The sequence below is a fragment of the Lethenteron reissneri genome, chromosome 19, assembly GCF_015708825.2.
Source record: "Lethenteron reissneri isolate LAM-NWPU_2019-01 chromosome 19, ASM1570882v1, whole genome shotgun sequence".
Classification (NCBI taxonomy): domain Eukaryota; kingdom Metazoa; phylum Chordata; class Hyperoartia; order Petromyzontiformes; family Petromyzontidae; genus Lethenteron; species Lethenteron reissneri.
In genome coordinates this window covers 9,731,559-9,749,752 of record NC_083797.1, presented here as the reverse complement: position 1 = coordinate 9,749,752, position 18,194 = coordinate 9,731,559, and the positions used below count along the sequence as shown (strand labels likewise).

The 18,194-nt window shown below is 45.7% G+C and overlaps 1 pseudogene; it reads left to right on the top strand.

Moving 5' to 3' along the window:
• LOC133344243 (CUB and sushi domain-containing protein 3-like) overlaps positions 1–18,194 on the top strand; it is a 435,165-nt pseudogene that overhangs the window by 232,906 nt on the left and 184,065 nt on the right.

The window sequence follows — 18,194 nt, the reverse complement described above, 5'->3', positions numbered from 1 at the left end:
ACTCGAGTCCAAGTCACATGACTCGAGTCCACACCTCAGAGGTGGGACAAAGTCATTGTTATGCAAGTCCAATTCGAGTCTGAAGTCATCAAATTCATGACTCGAGTCTGACTCGAGTCCAACTCACATGACTCGAGTCCACACCTCAGAGGTGGGACAAAGTCATTGTTATGCAAGTCCAAGTCGAGTCTGAAGTCATCAAATTCATGACTCGAGTCTGACTCGAGTCCAAGTCACATGACTCGAGTCCACACCTCAGAGGTGGGACAAAGTCATTGTTATGCAAGTCCAAGCCGAGTCTGAAGTCATCAAATTCATGACTCGAGTCTGACTCGAGTCCAAGTCACATGACTCGAGTCCACACCTCAGAGGTGGGACAAAGTCATTGTTATGCAAGTCCAAGTCGAGTTGCAAGTCTTTGTACATTTTGCCGAGTCGAGTCTGAAGTCATCAAATTCATGACTCGAGTCTGACTCGAGTTCAAGTCACATGACTCGAGTCCACACCTCTGCTAGGTGCAACAAGCGCTCGTGTACTGCCCACGTGACCTTGCCCTGCAGGGCAGTGGACAAACCATGTTGTATTGGCGCAACCCTCCGTCCCAATGCATGAGCAGTCCGCCTCTAAGATTGACAGAGGCGATACCCCATTGATCTGCGCCCCCCTCAGGCTCTCTGATACGGTATCACAATTTAAGCAGGGAAGCGTCCTCCACCTGGAGGCGCCCCCATTCTGAGTGGTCCAACCTAATGACAGCGTCACGTGCCGCCGAACCCTCGGACAATTCAGATGTTACCACATCGGCCGACACCGCGAGGGGAGGGGGCAGGGCTCGGCGACTGGCTTACAGTGACCGGAGCCCGAAAAGCAGGCACACCTGCTGCTCGTTGGTAATCGCGACAGAACATCAGCATTCGTGTGACGGGAGCCCTAGTGATAGGTAACCTTAAAGGAGTAATCCTGGAGGACCTCCAACCCACGTGAAAGTTGGCCAGATGGCTGGTCAACACGCAGCGCGTACTGTTGTGCTGCGTGGTCAGAGCGCACTTCAAAGTGTATGCCATACAAAGAGGGACGATACTATACTCTTTGGTTTTTTCGGTAAAGTCACGTAAATAGAAAAAATAACTAATAGATCACGACATTTCGATAGCAGCACAAGCCATCATCATCAGGTAAAACAATACAGCAGGCGGACTGCTGAGGAGGAAATGTAGCGAGAGAGCTACTGCAACCAAAGGTTATATACATTTGTGGTGGGTACAACCCAAGGGTAAGTGGGCGGGACTAGGGATGAAATTTGCAAATAAATGTAATCGCACAGAGGGTAGGGGTGGGTGCCCTTGGCTAATCCGAGGGGGGGGGCTGCCGTAATGGGCGAGAGGGTGGGGATGAAATTTACAGAGGGAAAAAGGTGATAGAGAGAAAAAAGAAAAAAGATATCAAACTAACCAAACTTAGAAATGTTGTGCAACTCAGAGAGTCGGCCAACACAACAGTTAACACTATACCTGGTTGATCAACGTCCTTCCAAAGATTGATAAATTTTGCATCCATCTTCTCGGTTGAAGTCATGTCTGAGTTGTGTGGAAATTATCCCCGTAGCAACGACTTTACCGAAAGAACCAAAGAGTATGAATTTTTTCATTCACGAAAGCTTAAAATCAAGATTAGGGACGATACTGTTGTACAAAAACCACAATGGCCAAGAGTTCCCAGCGTGTGACACAATACAGTTGTTCGGCCGGAGACAGCACCCTGCTGCCATATGCGACAACGCTCTCGACGCCATTGACAATTTGGGACAAAACAGTTCCGATTCTGGTGTTACTAGCGTCTGTATCAAGGACAAACGGCAACGAAAAATCGGGTTAGAAGAGGGGAGCAGCGTTCACCAAGCAATCCCGGAGTGCAAAAAATGCGCCCTCCTTCTCCCCCCAATGGAATTAATGACTCTTAGCCATCAAGGCATGGAGAGGCTTAGCGATGGTAGCAAACCCTGGGACAAAATGGCGGTAATAGGACGCAAATCCTATGAAGCTGCGTACCTCCCCCACCGACAAGGGGGTCGGCCAAGTTCGAACACACGCGGTTTTGTCCGGGTCAGTCACAATACCCCATTCACTTACTATGTGGCCAAGATACCGAACCGATTTCTGGGGGAAGTGACATTTCTACCGTTTAAATTTCAGGTTGGCCACACACATTTTGAGAAAGACAGCGCGTAGCTATTCCAGGTGTTTGTCAAATATACGGCTGAAAACTCTCACATCGTCGAGGTATATCAAGCAAGAGTCCCACTGGAGACCAACCAGGACCAGTTCCATTAATCGCTGGAACGTGGCCAGCGCGGAATGAAGACTCATCGGAAGCCGATTGAATTTGAACAAGCCTTGCGGTGTACGAAAGGCTGTCTCGGGCTTAGAGGCTTCGTCTAGTGGCAACTGCCAGAACCCGGATAGGAGATCAAGAGTGGAAAAGAACCATGCTCCAGCTAGATCATCCAGTGAGTCATCCATTCGAGGTAAAGGGTACGTATCAGTGACAGAGACTTTTAAGCTTACGGAAGTCAAAACAAAAGCGTAATCTACCATTGTGCTTTTTAACAAGAACAATCGGTGCTCCCCGCGGCTAACATTTCGTCAACTGCCAGCCGAACGTGTTCTTTTTCCGCAGGGCTCAGCCGGTAGGGATTCTGCCAGATTCGAGCAGCATCGCCCATATCAATGTGATGACTCAAAAGGGTAGTGCGTCCAATATCAAATTTCTCTTACTAAAAACATCCAAAAAGTCGCGCAAAAACGCCCGCAGCTTCCCCCTCTGGGCCTCGGACAAATCCGCATTCTCGGAACAAAGCTTCTTTATCCATCCCTCATCAGGTTTCTGGTGTGGCCGCGTATTCGTCGTGGCACCCACATTGCCCACAATGCTTCCCTCAGGAAGCGCTGGCGATGCATGACCTAGCACGGTACTTTCCTGGATGACCGACATGTCTAACCCTGCATTAAGGACCTGAATGAAGGGCTCCTAGTCCTTCGATACCAACGTCTGCGCCCCAACCAACGTGAAACCACAACTGACTTTATTAGCAGCACTCAAGTGAATTGCTCCCGCCGTCGCCCCCCAGTCTAGTGGCTTCCACAATCGAAGGGGAACCAACATTTGTGTGCCAGGGGGAATCCTCACCGTCCTACACACAAGTGCTTGCACGGTAGCATTAGCCGTGTATAAGCGGGTGGGTATAGGCAAAAATGCCATTTGACGGCCGGATGGTAATTCCAAGCATCCCTGGTCAATCAAAATTTGCAGGGGCATTCTTCCCAAAAAACAGTCCCGAGCAAGCAAGGAATAGCAAGGGAAATTGAAACAAGAACCTGTCCTGTCAATTTAACATCCGCAATGCACACCTCCACTGTTATTTTCCCAATAATGCCCAATGAGCCGCCGTTTGCAGCGAAGCACGAAGCTTCGAAAGGGCATAAGGAACGACATTTAGGAGGTAAGATGTTATAAATAATATCTGAAATTATGGTCGCTGATGCACCGGTGTCAACGAGCATCCTAATTTCCACCCCTTCTATATGTTCAATAACAGCGGATGAACCTGCGGTCGTGGCCATCACTCCATGGGCCAGCTCTGACCACTGACCCAGTCGGAGCGTCCGGCCGGCCCGATCAACATAAAAATTGTCCTGCCCCGAGGCGCGACCAGAATGAAACCCGAACGCGAGAGATGGGTGAGGTGGATTCAGGGGCCAAGTGTGGAATGTGTTGTGACTCACCTTAGGGTGCAGTGGAGCGAAGAACGGTCGGGCAGATGATGGCGGTGGTCCGGGGAGGCGTCATCGTGGTACGTGGCAGCCCAACAAGACGTGTCCCGGCAGGCTGCAGATGTAGCACACGACGGGGCTGCTCCCGTCCCCTTGCCCGCCTCCACTCTGGGTCGATGCTCAGGCTGGGACAGGCTCCACGTCTTCAGGTGTATCCGGCCCCTCACGGGACGTGGAACACGCCACCAACCCTTGTGCCATTGCAGGAGCTGATGAGCCTGAATGCATTTCGCAACCCTGATGGATGAAAGATCGTTGTCGTCTAGACCTGGCAGAATGATGGTGAGGTCCTTAGCCAAAGCCAGAAGTCTCTCAAGGACCAACGAGTCAAATCAGTCGTGGTCCACTCTTGGAAAGGCAGTCTTCGCTAGCACCAAAAGTGTGCTACGGAAGGCAAGGGGTGTCTCGGTTTCCCCTATCTTTCGTGTAGCTAACTTGTGGCACACGTTGGATGGCGGCTCGTAAATGGCCGCCATTTGGTCGAAGGCTTAAGTCAACATGGCCCTCTCCAACGGTGGGATGATAAGGAATGCCACCAGGGCGTTATCATCAAGGACGGCGGGTAGCGCTCTTAGCGCCTCCGTCCACCCCGCCAAGTCGGCATTCGTCAGGAACCGCCGCTTGAAGGCCACCCAGTCGCCCCCGGCAGCTGTAAATTATTTCACGAAGGGAAGTCGTCGCCGGAGAGATGGAACGTCCATCGGCGATTTCGATGCAACTTCGAATTAGGCGGGTCCCGCGCTCCGCTCTTCCGAGAAGATGGCAGCTGCCAGTGTGGGCTGCACCACGGAGGTTTCCACTTGGTGGGAAATGGCGGCGGGAACTTAGTCGCCGCATGGCTCTATTGCTCCCTTTTCAACCGCTGGCCCCGTGATGTGGAGCTCCACGAGGAAGGATGCCACGGCATGGAGGAGCTCTGTGAGGTGGCCATGTGCAGCTTGGAGCACCCTCCCTGTTGGCGTGGAGAAGTCGCGTGCCCGGTCGGTGCTCTGCTCCGCCGGCAATGCTTCACCTCCCTCCTCCGGGACTGTTTGCGGGATGAGATCTTCGTCTTCATCGTCCGACGTCCCGGTATGTAGTCTGCAGCGCGTAGACATAGTCTACAGCTAGCTAAGTAAAATAGCGTTTGGCCACTTCTGACACCAGTTGTAGTGGATTCAACTGAGTCGCAGACGTACTTCTTAGAGGCAACACATATTTATTAACACCAACACATTAACACAAAGGGGTTACTGCCCCTTTACCAGATAACCTATGGTGGTGGACCACCAGGCTAACTACGCTAGTTACTGGAAGTATCTACAATGGCCAGGACCCTGACTTGGGTCCTCATCCACATGTTGGATGACTTCTTCTTGCTCTTCAGATGACAACAGCAACGCTGAGCCCGGGTTTCTGTGGGACCCAATTTATATGCTCCCGGGTCATGGCTGGCCCCGCCCTTGGCCATGGCCACCTTCGAAAAACCTCTTGTCGTTTCTCGACCCTTCCCGTAGGATCTCACCCTGACATGTGATCACCCTCTAGCCCCCACCCAGGGCCTCTGTGTAGATCTTACTGGTCACGTGCCTTCCAGGGTCAACCAGAGTGCCATGGCCTAGGGTAACCTCATCCCATGGCTGACATTCTCCCTCCTGTAGGAGTCAGCACTGCACACCACGCGTGGTGCCACTGAGCACTATCCCAGCGCTCACCGAGCCCCCTCTAGGGCTGGTACTGCACCCACCTATGGGGTGTCCGCGATGACAATGCATCGCACACCGTGCCTTGCTAGAGCCGGCATTACTCAGTGACATTCACGATGTCGCTACATACGTGATGTCCGCGATGTGAGTACATCGCACGCCGTGCCCCTCTAGGGCCGACACCACACAGTGACATCCGCGATGTCACTACAGTAGTATGAAGTATGATGCTCATTTGCCCAGGAAATTGAAATTGAGTCCCATGTAACTTTTTTTCACGAAGGTCCTGCTAAACTTTCCCAGTTGTGGGCAATGATTGCTATGTAGAGTACAGTATATGCCAATTTGGTAATCTGTTGAAGCTTCCAGTCAATTACTGCCCTATCGGAGGTAACTCTTCCTATGCTGCACCCATGTTCATTCGTGCTGTTGATTACTCTGTTCAATTCCAAGCCCAATACCTACCTCTTCTCCTCAGCTTATGACTGACTAATATATATACATTATATATGCATTCCTGCCCCTTGTGATGAACAAATCCCAATGTTGAGTTCAGAATATTGAGATGCTGTTGTATTTGGCCGCTATATGAATCCAAATTGTATTGTCATGTATTGTATGTACCAGCACTATCATGTACAGAGATGTAATCATTGCATCACGCAAAGAAGATTTTTTTTCCATGACCAGATAAAAATAAAATTTGCATACGAAGATGTAATTTATTTGATCACAATTTGTAATGTGTTGTTGCATGCAGTATACCAAGAGCATTGTTTGTTGACTCTTGTAACACAGCTTAAGGTTTCCATGAAAATATTATATTTGTTTTGGTTTGTCAAGTTTGACATGCCAATTTGGCATTGGTGGATTGTTATGGAAGAAGATCAAGTCAGTTTGCATGATGTGTAATTAGCTTGTACAGCAAGGAACAATTCAATCATCTGTCACACAATCGCAGTGGGAATATGGCTTCAGTGTGGTGTACTTTTATAAATATTATATAGCCAAATATATCACAATCAGATTTTCTCGGGAGTGTGGTGGTCAGCGGGGTTGTGCTACAAACCAGGTAAACCCGTGTTCGGTTCCTGCTCATGGCCAACACCGGTGACGATTATCTGAACTAATCCTGGGCCTCCCCTAGGTTGACTCAGTCTCAAATAAGTAACTGGTGCAGTGTGTAAACGTCGCCACTGGGGAGACAAAAGGCCGTCGGGCGTGGTGCTGACCACCCATCCCTTCGTGTACCGTTCTGGCCTTCTTAGATGCTCGTTAACAGCAATTGGCCCAATAGTCTTGCTATACGGAGATCTTTGTCTTTTTTTTATTACTGTATTCATTATTGTTTCTGCGTACTAATCATCAGCGTATTGGACTACATATTAAAAATATATAATTTCCTTTGGAAGATGACACATTCTACTCTATCTGTAGTGTTTCATTATCCTCATGTATGCTCTTTGAGAAGCATTGCCACTTTTAGTTGGAACAGAGCTTATTGTATTGTCATTCATCTGTTCGTAATTTTGTAATCATTTCCTTGTGAAAGTTACACTTTTCCACTGAATCACAATTTCAAAATTTTTAAAGAGATTGCATAAATATTTCACCATTTTTTTAACCCTTTTTTTTACAGTTAATGTTAATAGAAATAAAATAGTCAACCCAATGTAATCACCAGATAAACGTCATACTTAATTCGTAAATGTTGTGGGTCTCTCTCCAACACACCGGTGTGCTGAAGTAGAAACTAATCAGCAATTTTTGTTCACGGGACAAGCCTTACTAATTGTCTGTGTCGGGTAGAGGTGGGTGTACGACACATAAACAGTACATGTACGTGATCTCTCCCAACAAACGTTATCGTGAACCCAATGCCAATTGGCCCAGTGGATAGATCATTGACCCAATTGGTTACCACTCCACCAAAGTGTTATTTGACAATTCGATTAAAACCACAATGAGATTAATAATAATAATTGTTTAATGCAAAACAGTCTAGTTATTTGCTTATATTACATATAATTAGTTGTGAAGGTGTATGCAACATCCTGAATATCACTGCATGATGATTTATCAGTATAAATTTCCGTGCAATATTTTTTCTGCTGTTTGTCAAACTCATCCTTGTGAATATTTCCACTGTGTGTCTAACGTGTAATGAGTTTTGTAATTCACAATGCACTCCGAATTTATTGCTGGAGTATTTAATATGCTGGATCTAAATGAGAGATTTGATTTTGAAGGAAGAATTAATTTCAATCGCATATTTAGCAATTAATATACAGCTGATGAAAGGAAGCTGGAGGCAGCGTTCAATACTCATGTACCCTTTGTAGATGTACCTAATGCAAACACAATTATTGGAAGGTCTGAAGCTTATTGAGCTCCACAGGTCCAGGTTTACGAGAGCAATATGCAACGTGGCTATCATGCATGCGTTTGATTAGATTTTTCTTTGATGCATATCTCCTGCACTTGCATTGTCTTTGATGAGAAAAGCACACTTTCATTTATTGCTTTCTAAATCGAAATCTATTCTTGAGTGTCTTTGCAAATGAATGCATTCTGCATAAGTGCTTCGTGATTTGACCAATTAACTGCTGGCTTGTAATGATTATTTAATGCAGTTAAAACAAGCGTAGTTAACCAATGACAATAATGTTGGTAAAAGTGGCGTGCGTTTTAAATAAATAGTTATTTAAAACACTCAAATTATACGCGAGGACCTGTAATCACGCTTGAGAATGAGATATTGAAAGAGCACGCACACTTGCGCTCGTAATTTTAATTGTAATGTAATATTATACGATTAAAGCACAGAGCTGGGGCTTCCAATGAGCAGTATTGTACAACCACGTTAGTCAAAGGTCAAAGCAGTTTCCCCTTAAATCGAGTTTGGGGGGAGTACTCATCTCTTTTTGACAGCCCTGGGCCAATAGGAAACAACGCAGCTATCCTATGGTGGGGTCGAGGCTCTCCATAGGACAACCACTGTGGACTTTTTAGATACCAGTACTGGAATACACACTGGTCACTTTGACCTCGAAGTGAGGTTAATGTCACCATTTCCCAAATCAGCACTGTACCACTCAGTCTGATGACTACATACAAAAATAAACATAAATAATACAGGTTTTTTGGGTTGGATCGCGAAAGTATAAATATGTTGTAACCCTCCACCACCCGACACAGCAATTAAGGTTCGTCACGTAAACAACACGCCAATTAGTTACTACTTCAGTCCACCGGTGTGTTGGAGAATAAATCCACAATATACAACAAATTTATTCTTACACAATCTAACCACAAAAACTGTATTATGAATTATATTTGTCGCGAAAGCCTACGTGACAAAAACAACACTCGCCAACAGAAGCCGCTGGAGCGATGCACTTTTAAATCTAAAATAAATAAAAAACTCATTTATTTTTACTTTTCATGTTTAGTTTATTGTTCTTCTCTGCACCTCTGATTAGCACGGTTGGCTATGTATGGTGCAAAAGACGTTCAACATACACACATACATACAAAGACAATATATAATGAATCGGCAATATTTTGGGCAATGACCCTTCTTCACAGCGCAGGTAAATAGCGCTGGCGGAATCTTAATGTACATCTTTTGTATACACATGCATATGTTTCCCCTCTTGTTGAATTCCATGCCACGCGTGTGCATGTGCGGCGGTGTGCGTTGCAGCAGGCAAAAACAGGAGCAGCACTCACGCGTCAAGCACCTGCCCTGATCCTGGGGAGCCACAAGACGGCAGAAGGGTCGGTGCCGACTTCAGGTTAGCTTGGCCAATGCTCCGCAGTCACCTCACTCATTTGCTCTCGAGGCACATTGGTGTAGCTTCACCCGGTTTCACCGACCAGGGCCATGTATTCGGGTTTCGTCGCGGCAGATAGTTTCCCCAGCAGAAATATTTCCGCCAAAGGAATTGTTGCTATTCACAAGCTGTCTAAATTGCCATCACTCTACATCAGAATGGGCAAAGTAGAGAGGCAGGGTGAGGTGACCACGCAGCACATTTCCCGACCACTGGTAAAAAAATTACTGGTCAAACCTTGATCTGTTTAGCGAACACATGAACGCATGTACTTACGGGACAACATCGCATATCCGACCGTCACATATCCGCCGTGACCAGTAATTAAAACTCACTCCCAGTGCAATATTTATGCATGGTGTAACTCATTTTCTATCGATGCTTGCAAATCTGACCTGTTCACATATCTGCCAATAGCTTGGTCCCCAGCAATTTTGATATGCAACTTTGTACTGTAAAAGTTTCCTGTACATGTTTGTGTGCACTAATGTGCTTCGCGAAGCTACTCAGAATGTATCCATCCAGCATAGGAGAGGGTTGTGCATCCCTGGAAATTATATCCATTAACAGCTCTGAATGAGTTGTGAAAATTCCACATTCCTATGGTGAGGACGACCATCTCCGTAAGATAACCACTATCGACTTCATATTCTTGGTTCTTTCGGTAAAGTCACGTAGAAGGGAAATAATGAAATAATACAAATTAAACATTATCAAATAAAATAAAATCGATTTATTTCGACTTATAACAAAACAAAACTGCTCATTTTGCAGCTTTCTGTGCCTTGGATGTTGATGATGGTGACAGTGACAATGCTGTTACTGTCACCATGATTGCTCACTAACAGCACCCCTTATGCATCTGCATATTGTTGTGCATGCGTGTACACATGTGTGTGTATATATGTGGGGAGCGGTAGTGTAGCGGTTAGCGCTCTGCGCTATGAACCCGACGACCCGGGTTCGATTCCCGCTCATGGCCAACACCAGTGATGATTATCTGAACCGGTCCTGGGCCTCCCCTAGGTCGACTCAGCCTCAAATGAGTACCTGGTGCGGTGTGTAAACATTGCCACTAGGGAGACAAAGGCGGTCGGGCGTGGTGCTGGCCACCCACCCCCTCGTGTACCGTTCTGGCCTTCATAGGTGCTCGCTAATAGCACTTGCCCCTACAGTATGTTAAGGATATACGGGGGATCTTTGTCTTTGTATATATGTGTATGTGGTGGGTCCGGCAAAAACAACCCCCTACCTCCTTGTTGGTCCCGGACGGCAATGCTGTGGTGAGCAGTGTCATGGGGGGAGGGCCAATTTGGATTGGCCATTCCCCTCATGGCGTTTGTAACCACCACAGCGGCCAAATGGGGGCTCTGGACGGGGGCTCTGGATGGGTGCGAGGGACTGGTAACCCCTCCACCTTCAATTAATTACAACTTAACCACGATTTAAAACTTTAATTAAGCTTGTGCCAGAGACCCCGGGGGTACAGGCATCTATAACGTCTCCTGGCCAAACCCCATTTGGTGGAGCCAGAAGACTGAATCCTTACCCTCGGGACTCCTCCAGAAACAACAAAAACTACTGCAGGTGGCCATGTGGAATGTTCGAATGCTCACTGTGGAGAAGAGGCTGCCACTCCTCTGTCAGGAGCTGGACTGGTACCGCCTGGATCTCTGTGGTATTTAGGAGGTCCGGTGGACCGGCTCTGGCTCCTACCACCATGAGGAGTGGACAGTCCTCTACTCGGGGCAGGAGACTGCCAAACAACAGGGAGTGGCTCTCCTTCTGAGCAAAAGGATGAAGGGGGCGTCGGAGTGTGGCAGTGGGGTGTGGGAAGCTGTAAGCCCCAGGCTACTCTAGGCTCGCCTTCAACCAAAGGCGAGGAGCGGTGGTCGTGGTTACTTATGCCCCCATCGAAGACGAACATCCGTGGAGGGATGCAGGCAATGCCGATGAGTCAGATGACTTCTATGACCTGTCACAGGTGCTAGCTAAAGTGGACCCTCGGGATAGAATCATCTTGTTGGGCGACTCCAATGCCCAAATTGATCATGATGCTGGCACTTGGTCTGGAGTGATTGGAAGGCATAGGCCAGATCAGCTCAATAACAATGGTAGGAGGTTGCTAGATTTTTGTGCAGCCCATGGGCTTGTAATTACCAACACGCTGTTCCGGCATCGGCACATCCACACAACATCATGGATGCATGCTGGGTACAAGCAAGAACATTTGCTGGACTATATAGTGATGGAACAGCAGATGCGGGGATGTACCTGCTGAGTCTGCGGTGCCTCAAATATTGGATGAATAAATAACCCCCTGTGAGTGGCTGGCTGAGGTGCCATCTGTTGAGAAAGTACTGAAGGGGATCCAGAGTATGAGACCAGGAAAGGCACTGGGCAGAGATTATCTCCTAAGCAAAATGCTGAGTGATGATGGCATTTGTGCACAGACTGCCCTACATGACATCATAACAACAGTCTGGAACACTGGATGGGTTCTGCAGGATTAGAAGGATGCCCTGGTGGCCCCCCTTATTACAGGGGCATCTCACTCCTCAGTCTGCCCGGAAAGGTCCTGGGCAAGCATTATTCAACATCGCCTTGCCAGGCATACTGAGGAGAGGCTTGCGGAGCCCCAATGCGGTTTCCGGAAAGGGTGGTCCTGCACAGATGCCATATTTTCTGTTTTTCTGCTACAGCAGAGGTGTAGGGAATTCCAACAAGACCTACATCTCTGCTTTATTGACCTGGTCAAGACCTATGATACTATCAGTAGGCCTGGGCTCTTCATGCTTTTGGAGTCCCTGACCCTCTGCTCACGATCATTAAGGACGTTCCTGATGGTGAGCGGGCCCGGGTAAAACTCTGTGGCCGGGACTCGGAGCCATTCCCTGTTCACCTTGGGGTCGAAAGGGATATCTTCTGGCTCCCACATTATTTAATATCTATTTCGACCACGTAGTTCGTGAAGCCTTCGATGTCTGTACTGGAGGAATTTCCATCGGATATAGATACAATGTACCAGATGGGATGGGATGCCCGGGTGCGGTCTAGGGATGGCTCCCTATTGGACAACCATGTTATGTATGCCTATGATCTGGTAATTGCTGCTCACTCAGAGGAGGAGTTGGAGGTACTGTTGCTGAACCTGGAGCTTGCCACTAATAGGTGGTGCCTTACCATCAGCCCCACCAAAACTAAGCACCTTTCTTGGTATTTTTTACCATCGGACACTCCACCCCCACAACTCCCAATTGGTGATAGGGCAGTTGTGGAGAGAGTGGAGAGTTTCCCATATCTGGGCAATGTGCTCATGACTGGCTCCAGTTTGACAGCAGAGGTCTCAATCCGAATCAGTCGAGCGGCATTTTCTTTTCATCGGTTGCGTAACGCTGTGTTGAAGGTACCTGGTCTGTTGCTCTGCATGAAGCTTCAGGTCTTCTTGGCCACAATAATTTCATCCCTTCTCTATGCTTGCAAAACGTGGACCCCCTTAATGGAACATCAACGCCGGTTAGAATCTGTTAGGCTGGCCTACCTACGACCTATCCTGGGTTTAAACAGGCTTAATTGTGGTGTGAGGAGCTCACAAATCTTTTAAAGATCTGGACAAAGGCTCATCGGTGAGCTCCTCCGGCAGGCAAAGCTGCGTTGGCTGGGTCATGTAGCCCGCATGCCCAGCCACCGCATGCCTAAACAGCTTTTGTTCGGGCGGATCGAGGGGGCTAAATGGGCGCAGCACGGGCTAGAGAAAATATGGAGTGATGTGGTACAGGAGGATGTGGAGCTGAATGGACATGCTGATGACTGGTACTAGAGGTGTCAAGATCGGCCTCTGTGGAGGAGGCTCGTGAAGGATGCTACTGGGCAGTTGGAGGCAGAAGCCCTCCAACAACAATGGAGGGCGGAGGAGTGATGCTCACAACAACGAGTGTAGCACAGGAAGGCTAAAGCACAGCAAGTTGGCACAGTAGGGGGGCACAGATGGTGCATCAGCCAGTCATCTAAGTCAGTCGACCCGTGGCACCTGGGTCTTCCCCGTGACCTGCTGCCAGCGGGCGTTCGATGCTTCAAGTGTCCTCAACGTACACATAGCCTGGCACAAGCGTCGTGGTGACGTCACCGCCACTTAGTGGCGAATGGCAGTTGCTGTTGTGGTGGGGAGCGGTGGTGCAGCGGTTATCGTACTGCGCTACAAACCCGAGTTCGATTCCCACTCATGGCCAACATCAGCGATCATTATCTGAACCGATCCTGGGCCTCCCCTAGGTCGACTCAGTTTCAAATGAGTACTTGGTGCAGTGTGTAACATAATCGCTACTGGGGAACCAAAGTCGGCCGGGCGTGGTGCTGGCTACCCACCCCCTCATGCGCCGTGCCGGCCTTCATGTGTGCTCGCTAACGGCACTTGCCCTGATAGTATCTTAAGGATATACGGGAATCTTTATTTTTGACGGGAAATCTTTTTTTTTTGTATAAGTGTGTGCACTTGTGTGCACACATCCTTACTCCATCAAAGTGAATTATTTTCCAGGAGGGCTAGACTTTTTTGTGGTGGAACATCCACCACTTTGTGGCAGCAAATGTGGCAGAAAATGTGGCAGAACATATCATGCATGTGGCAGAACATCTCATGTCACCACACCCAATCTATATCAACTTTCTTTAGCATTCCCCCGTGCTCCTTCTTAATGTGCCCACTTTGTGGACAAAATTCCGCGAGATTAAATGAGCTGTGGCATAATCACAGCACCCAATGGCAACACAGCCCTCTACACATTCTGTATGATTGAATTGAGCCGACTTTGCACAGAATTGAGTGTAATTCTCTCACGACGGGGCAGGACAGAAACAATTCCAGATCTGAATAAATGCTATGTTCATCACGTCCTACTTTTATCCCCCACAAAGCCCAACTCAATCAAGTGTCAAACACGAGCCATTCTTTCCCTATCGCAGCTATGACTAAGAGCTCACAATTTCAGATTAGCAAATTTTGATGATTGCATGACCCAGTTCTAACACCTGTTCCTCTTTAGTAAGTTAATGCATCATTAAGAAGTGAAAGGCCCAGAGCAAATGGTGTTGTTGCACTCTGAAAGGCACGATTATCATCAATCCTCAATTATGCTAAACGATATATTGACGACAGCTTTGAAAATTATTCTGATAATTGTCATGGTTATCATTATACGCATCATCATTATTTATACAATCACCATTTATTATCATGATTTCATTACAATTTTAATGCTGATGCCGAGTCTTATAATCCCACGGCGGTGCCATGGTTAATGATGCAATAAAAAAAATGCCAAGGGCAAGCCAACCTACTTAGCTTTGTCGTGCTGAATGATTATTATCGGCCAAAGGCTGAACCTAATTAATTCATAATTGCACTGTGCTGATCTTTCAGGTTGGGAGCTACCGTTAGATTCTCTTGCAATGAAGGTTACGTACTTCAAGGTTCCAGCAGCATCATCTGCCAGCGCGTGAACGAGATTTTTGCATCTTGGAGTGACAACATGCCCAAGTGCAAAGGTGGGCAAAAACAATTTTCCGTTTATTTCATAGCAAGTAAGCAATATGTGACGGTTTTATTTTGGGTGTTTAATTGGACGTCAAGTTAAAATGCGCCTGAAATGTTACTGGCAACGGCTTTAGGAAGTGATGAGTATAAGATGGGAGGAATTCAATTATAGGCGAGGCGTTTGGCATAAACTTGAATAAAATAAAGTCGACAGGTCTGAGCCCCACTGCGTCTTGACCCCATTTCATGTCATTGTTGTGTTTTGCATAAAATATAATTAATTAATCACACTGCAATATACAGAAAAATGTGGCGATTTCTTCATCACTTACCTGAATCATAGAGAAAAGCAACACGAAACATATAACCACATTCTTTAAATATAATATACACATTATATAAGTTTTAATTGCACTTCACTGAGGTTGACGCTCAGAAATTAAGAATAATAAAAAGTAACATCAAATTGACCGGTAAACAAAAAAGTGAGTCGGCTTGGGCACAACACGTTGCTAGGTGGCTGATGGGGGAGACCGGTGATGGAACAGCAGTCGAAGGAGGGAGACTCGGCACCGAGAGCATGGCAACCATGGATATTGAGCAACGATGTCAAACTCATGCGCCGGAGCTCGATGGCCAGTCGGATTTGCGAGACCACGATGAATGGCAGCGATATGGGGAAGCAGTGGATAGGTCCTGGCAGCTGACGAGGTGATGCATTATGCATGAAAGCCAGGTGTTTTAAAAATTAGATTTCTACTCAATGCAATACAAATAGAATGTCACGTAGTTTAATTATATGGATCAACAAGCATTAGTAAAATCACCAACATGATTGTTATTAACCTTAGGTATATGACATTTCACAAAAGGCATTTAAGTTTAACTAGCTGCAGATGTCTTTGTTAATTTTCATTGAATTATCAGCATAAAGATTAGCTCCAAGTTACAAACATAGCATATGTGTGTATTGCTTCGATGGCATCCAGTATTCTTTGGCGAATGTGACCTTCATTTTTAGTCTTTAACGATTGTATTGTATCAGATTGTACGATATTTTACACTTACACATACAACACAGCCAGCCTTGATTTTTGCGTGGAATGCAGCGTTATTGTGTCTACTGTATATTATCTTTGGCCAACATTGCCGTTTAACGCATTAATCTGTCACACAGCGGCAATTGTCTTGAATCTACTGTGTCAACAACAACCACAACAATACAAATTTACGTAACATCTACATACATTTGTATCTGAAGATGCTTTACATATATTTAAACCACATATGAATGCGTATCAGAGGGAATGGTTGGTAGGGCAAGGAAACATAGACCCATGCATGGTTAGAGTCAAGAGCAAAACTCGTTCCAGGCATGAAAAAAAAAATATGCAAAGAAAATAACATGTGTATTGTGAAACACTTAATAACAGTAAGACATAATAGATGTAAGATCAGATTTATGTAGCTTTTCTGGCCATCATTTCACCAAGAGGTTTGGCCAAAGAAAATATGAAACAGGTTCAGTGATATTGCCCAAAGAAGTAACGAAATACAAATTAGTAGCGGAGTCCAGCAAGGAGATACACTCTGACCTAGGCAATGACGTGAAAATAGTTCCTACCAAAACAATTATTGAAGAAGTACAGATATAAAGTTGAATTGTGATAGTGTTAACCACCTCAGAATCGCTGACATCATAAACTAACAATTATTTTTTAACCTAACAAAGAAGACTGCAAAAGTGGGGCTAAAAATGATTTTGAGCAGAGCAAAAGAGATCCACAAGTTTGCTGAACAGAAGGAGCTAATTGTTGGAGGGACACAACTGATTATGCATATCTGGGGCAACTATTGAAGTCAGACTGAGATAAAAAAAAATATATAAAATTAATAGATGAGCAAGGGCAGTATGGAGTGCATTTATAATACAAAAATGTATCGTTAAAAATGAGATAGCAATGTGCCTGAATATTTTCAATTGGTGCACAAACAGCATAAAACAACTGTAAAAGTACACTAAGAAGCAAGATGAAGCGAATGCTAGGAATAAAGAGGGACACGTGGATCAGAGAACATATGCAAGTTAATTGCATCACATTTTTACAATCTGTGAACACTTTAAAAAGATTCCTCCACTATCCATATTTTTGGTCCCCTTTTATATTTTTCTTATTTAACTTGCATATAGTTTTAAAGCACATACTTTCCTTTTTATCTGCTAATTCCCTTCAAGCAGTTATAGATTCTGAGGTGCTAAAGTAAATTTTTCAACAGCAAATCAGCACAATGGGCTATCACACGGTGCAGACACATGCTCCCTCGAGACAGCTTGACCTTGCCCTGTTTTCTTTTACACGCCCTGTCATCCAAAGAGCCACTTATTTTAGTTCAACTCATCGGTCAGACTTCGCTGTGTTCCCATCCTTTTCTCTGTGGTGGATGGGTGGAGGAGAGTTTAATAGTGCACAGCACCGAATGCCTTTGGGGACAGAACAACTTATTTCCTGGCTTTGCTGCGGTAAAGAGGGATGTGGTGGGAGGTGTGATTATGTGTAGGTCACAGAGGTCATTCTGCAGGAAGCAAATTCAATCAAGCCCAAGGACAGAGGTCACCTTCCGTTTATTTAAATTAATTTAATCAAAACTGAGTCTGTTGGGAAAATATACTACTTGTATATTAAGATGGTTAATACAAAACATTGATTGATAAAAAATGAAGAATACTGAACGTTTCTGAAGCTTGCTGTGCAATTAAGCTGAGATATACAATGCAGGAACTGTGCTGAGGTGCATTGTTCTCGTACATACTGGGACCCAATATTTGTTATATTTGATACAAGTATGTTAATTATTACATGATATAATCCATTATTTATCCACTGCTGGATGAAGGGCCCCAATGCAATCACCATCCCTCATGGTTTCGCAATCTAACTTTGCATTGGTCACCCTTGCAAAGTAGGCGATGTTGCATGTATCTCAATGGATTTATTTAATCTCCTGAATAAAAAAGGATACAACAACGACATCTGTTTACTCATTGTTTACAGAGAATTGCAATACTTTAACGATGGAAAGATGCCTTAATTATGATATTTTTAAAGGGAGCTAAAACTGACTTGAATAATTACAGACCCATTTGCCTCTTCTCACTTATTTATAATTGCTTACATTGAGAACAACATAATAGAACATTTAAAGACCAACCAACCACATGATCACACTGAGTTTGGGAATGGTTTATATCATATTATGGAAAAGACTAATGCATATCAAACAGCATTATGCCTAGCCTTTGCAGATTATT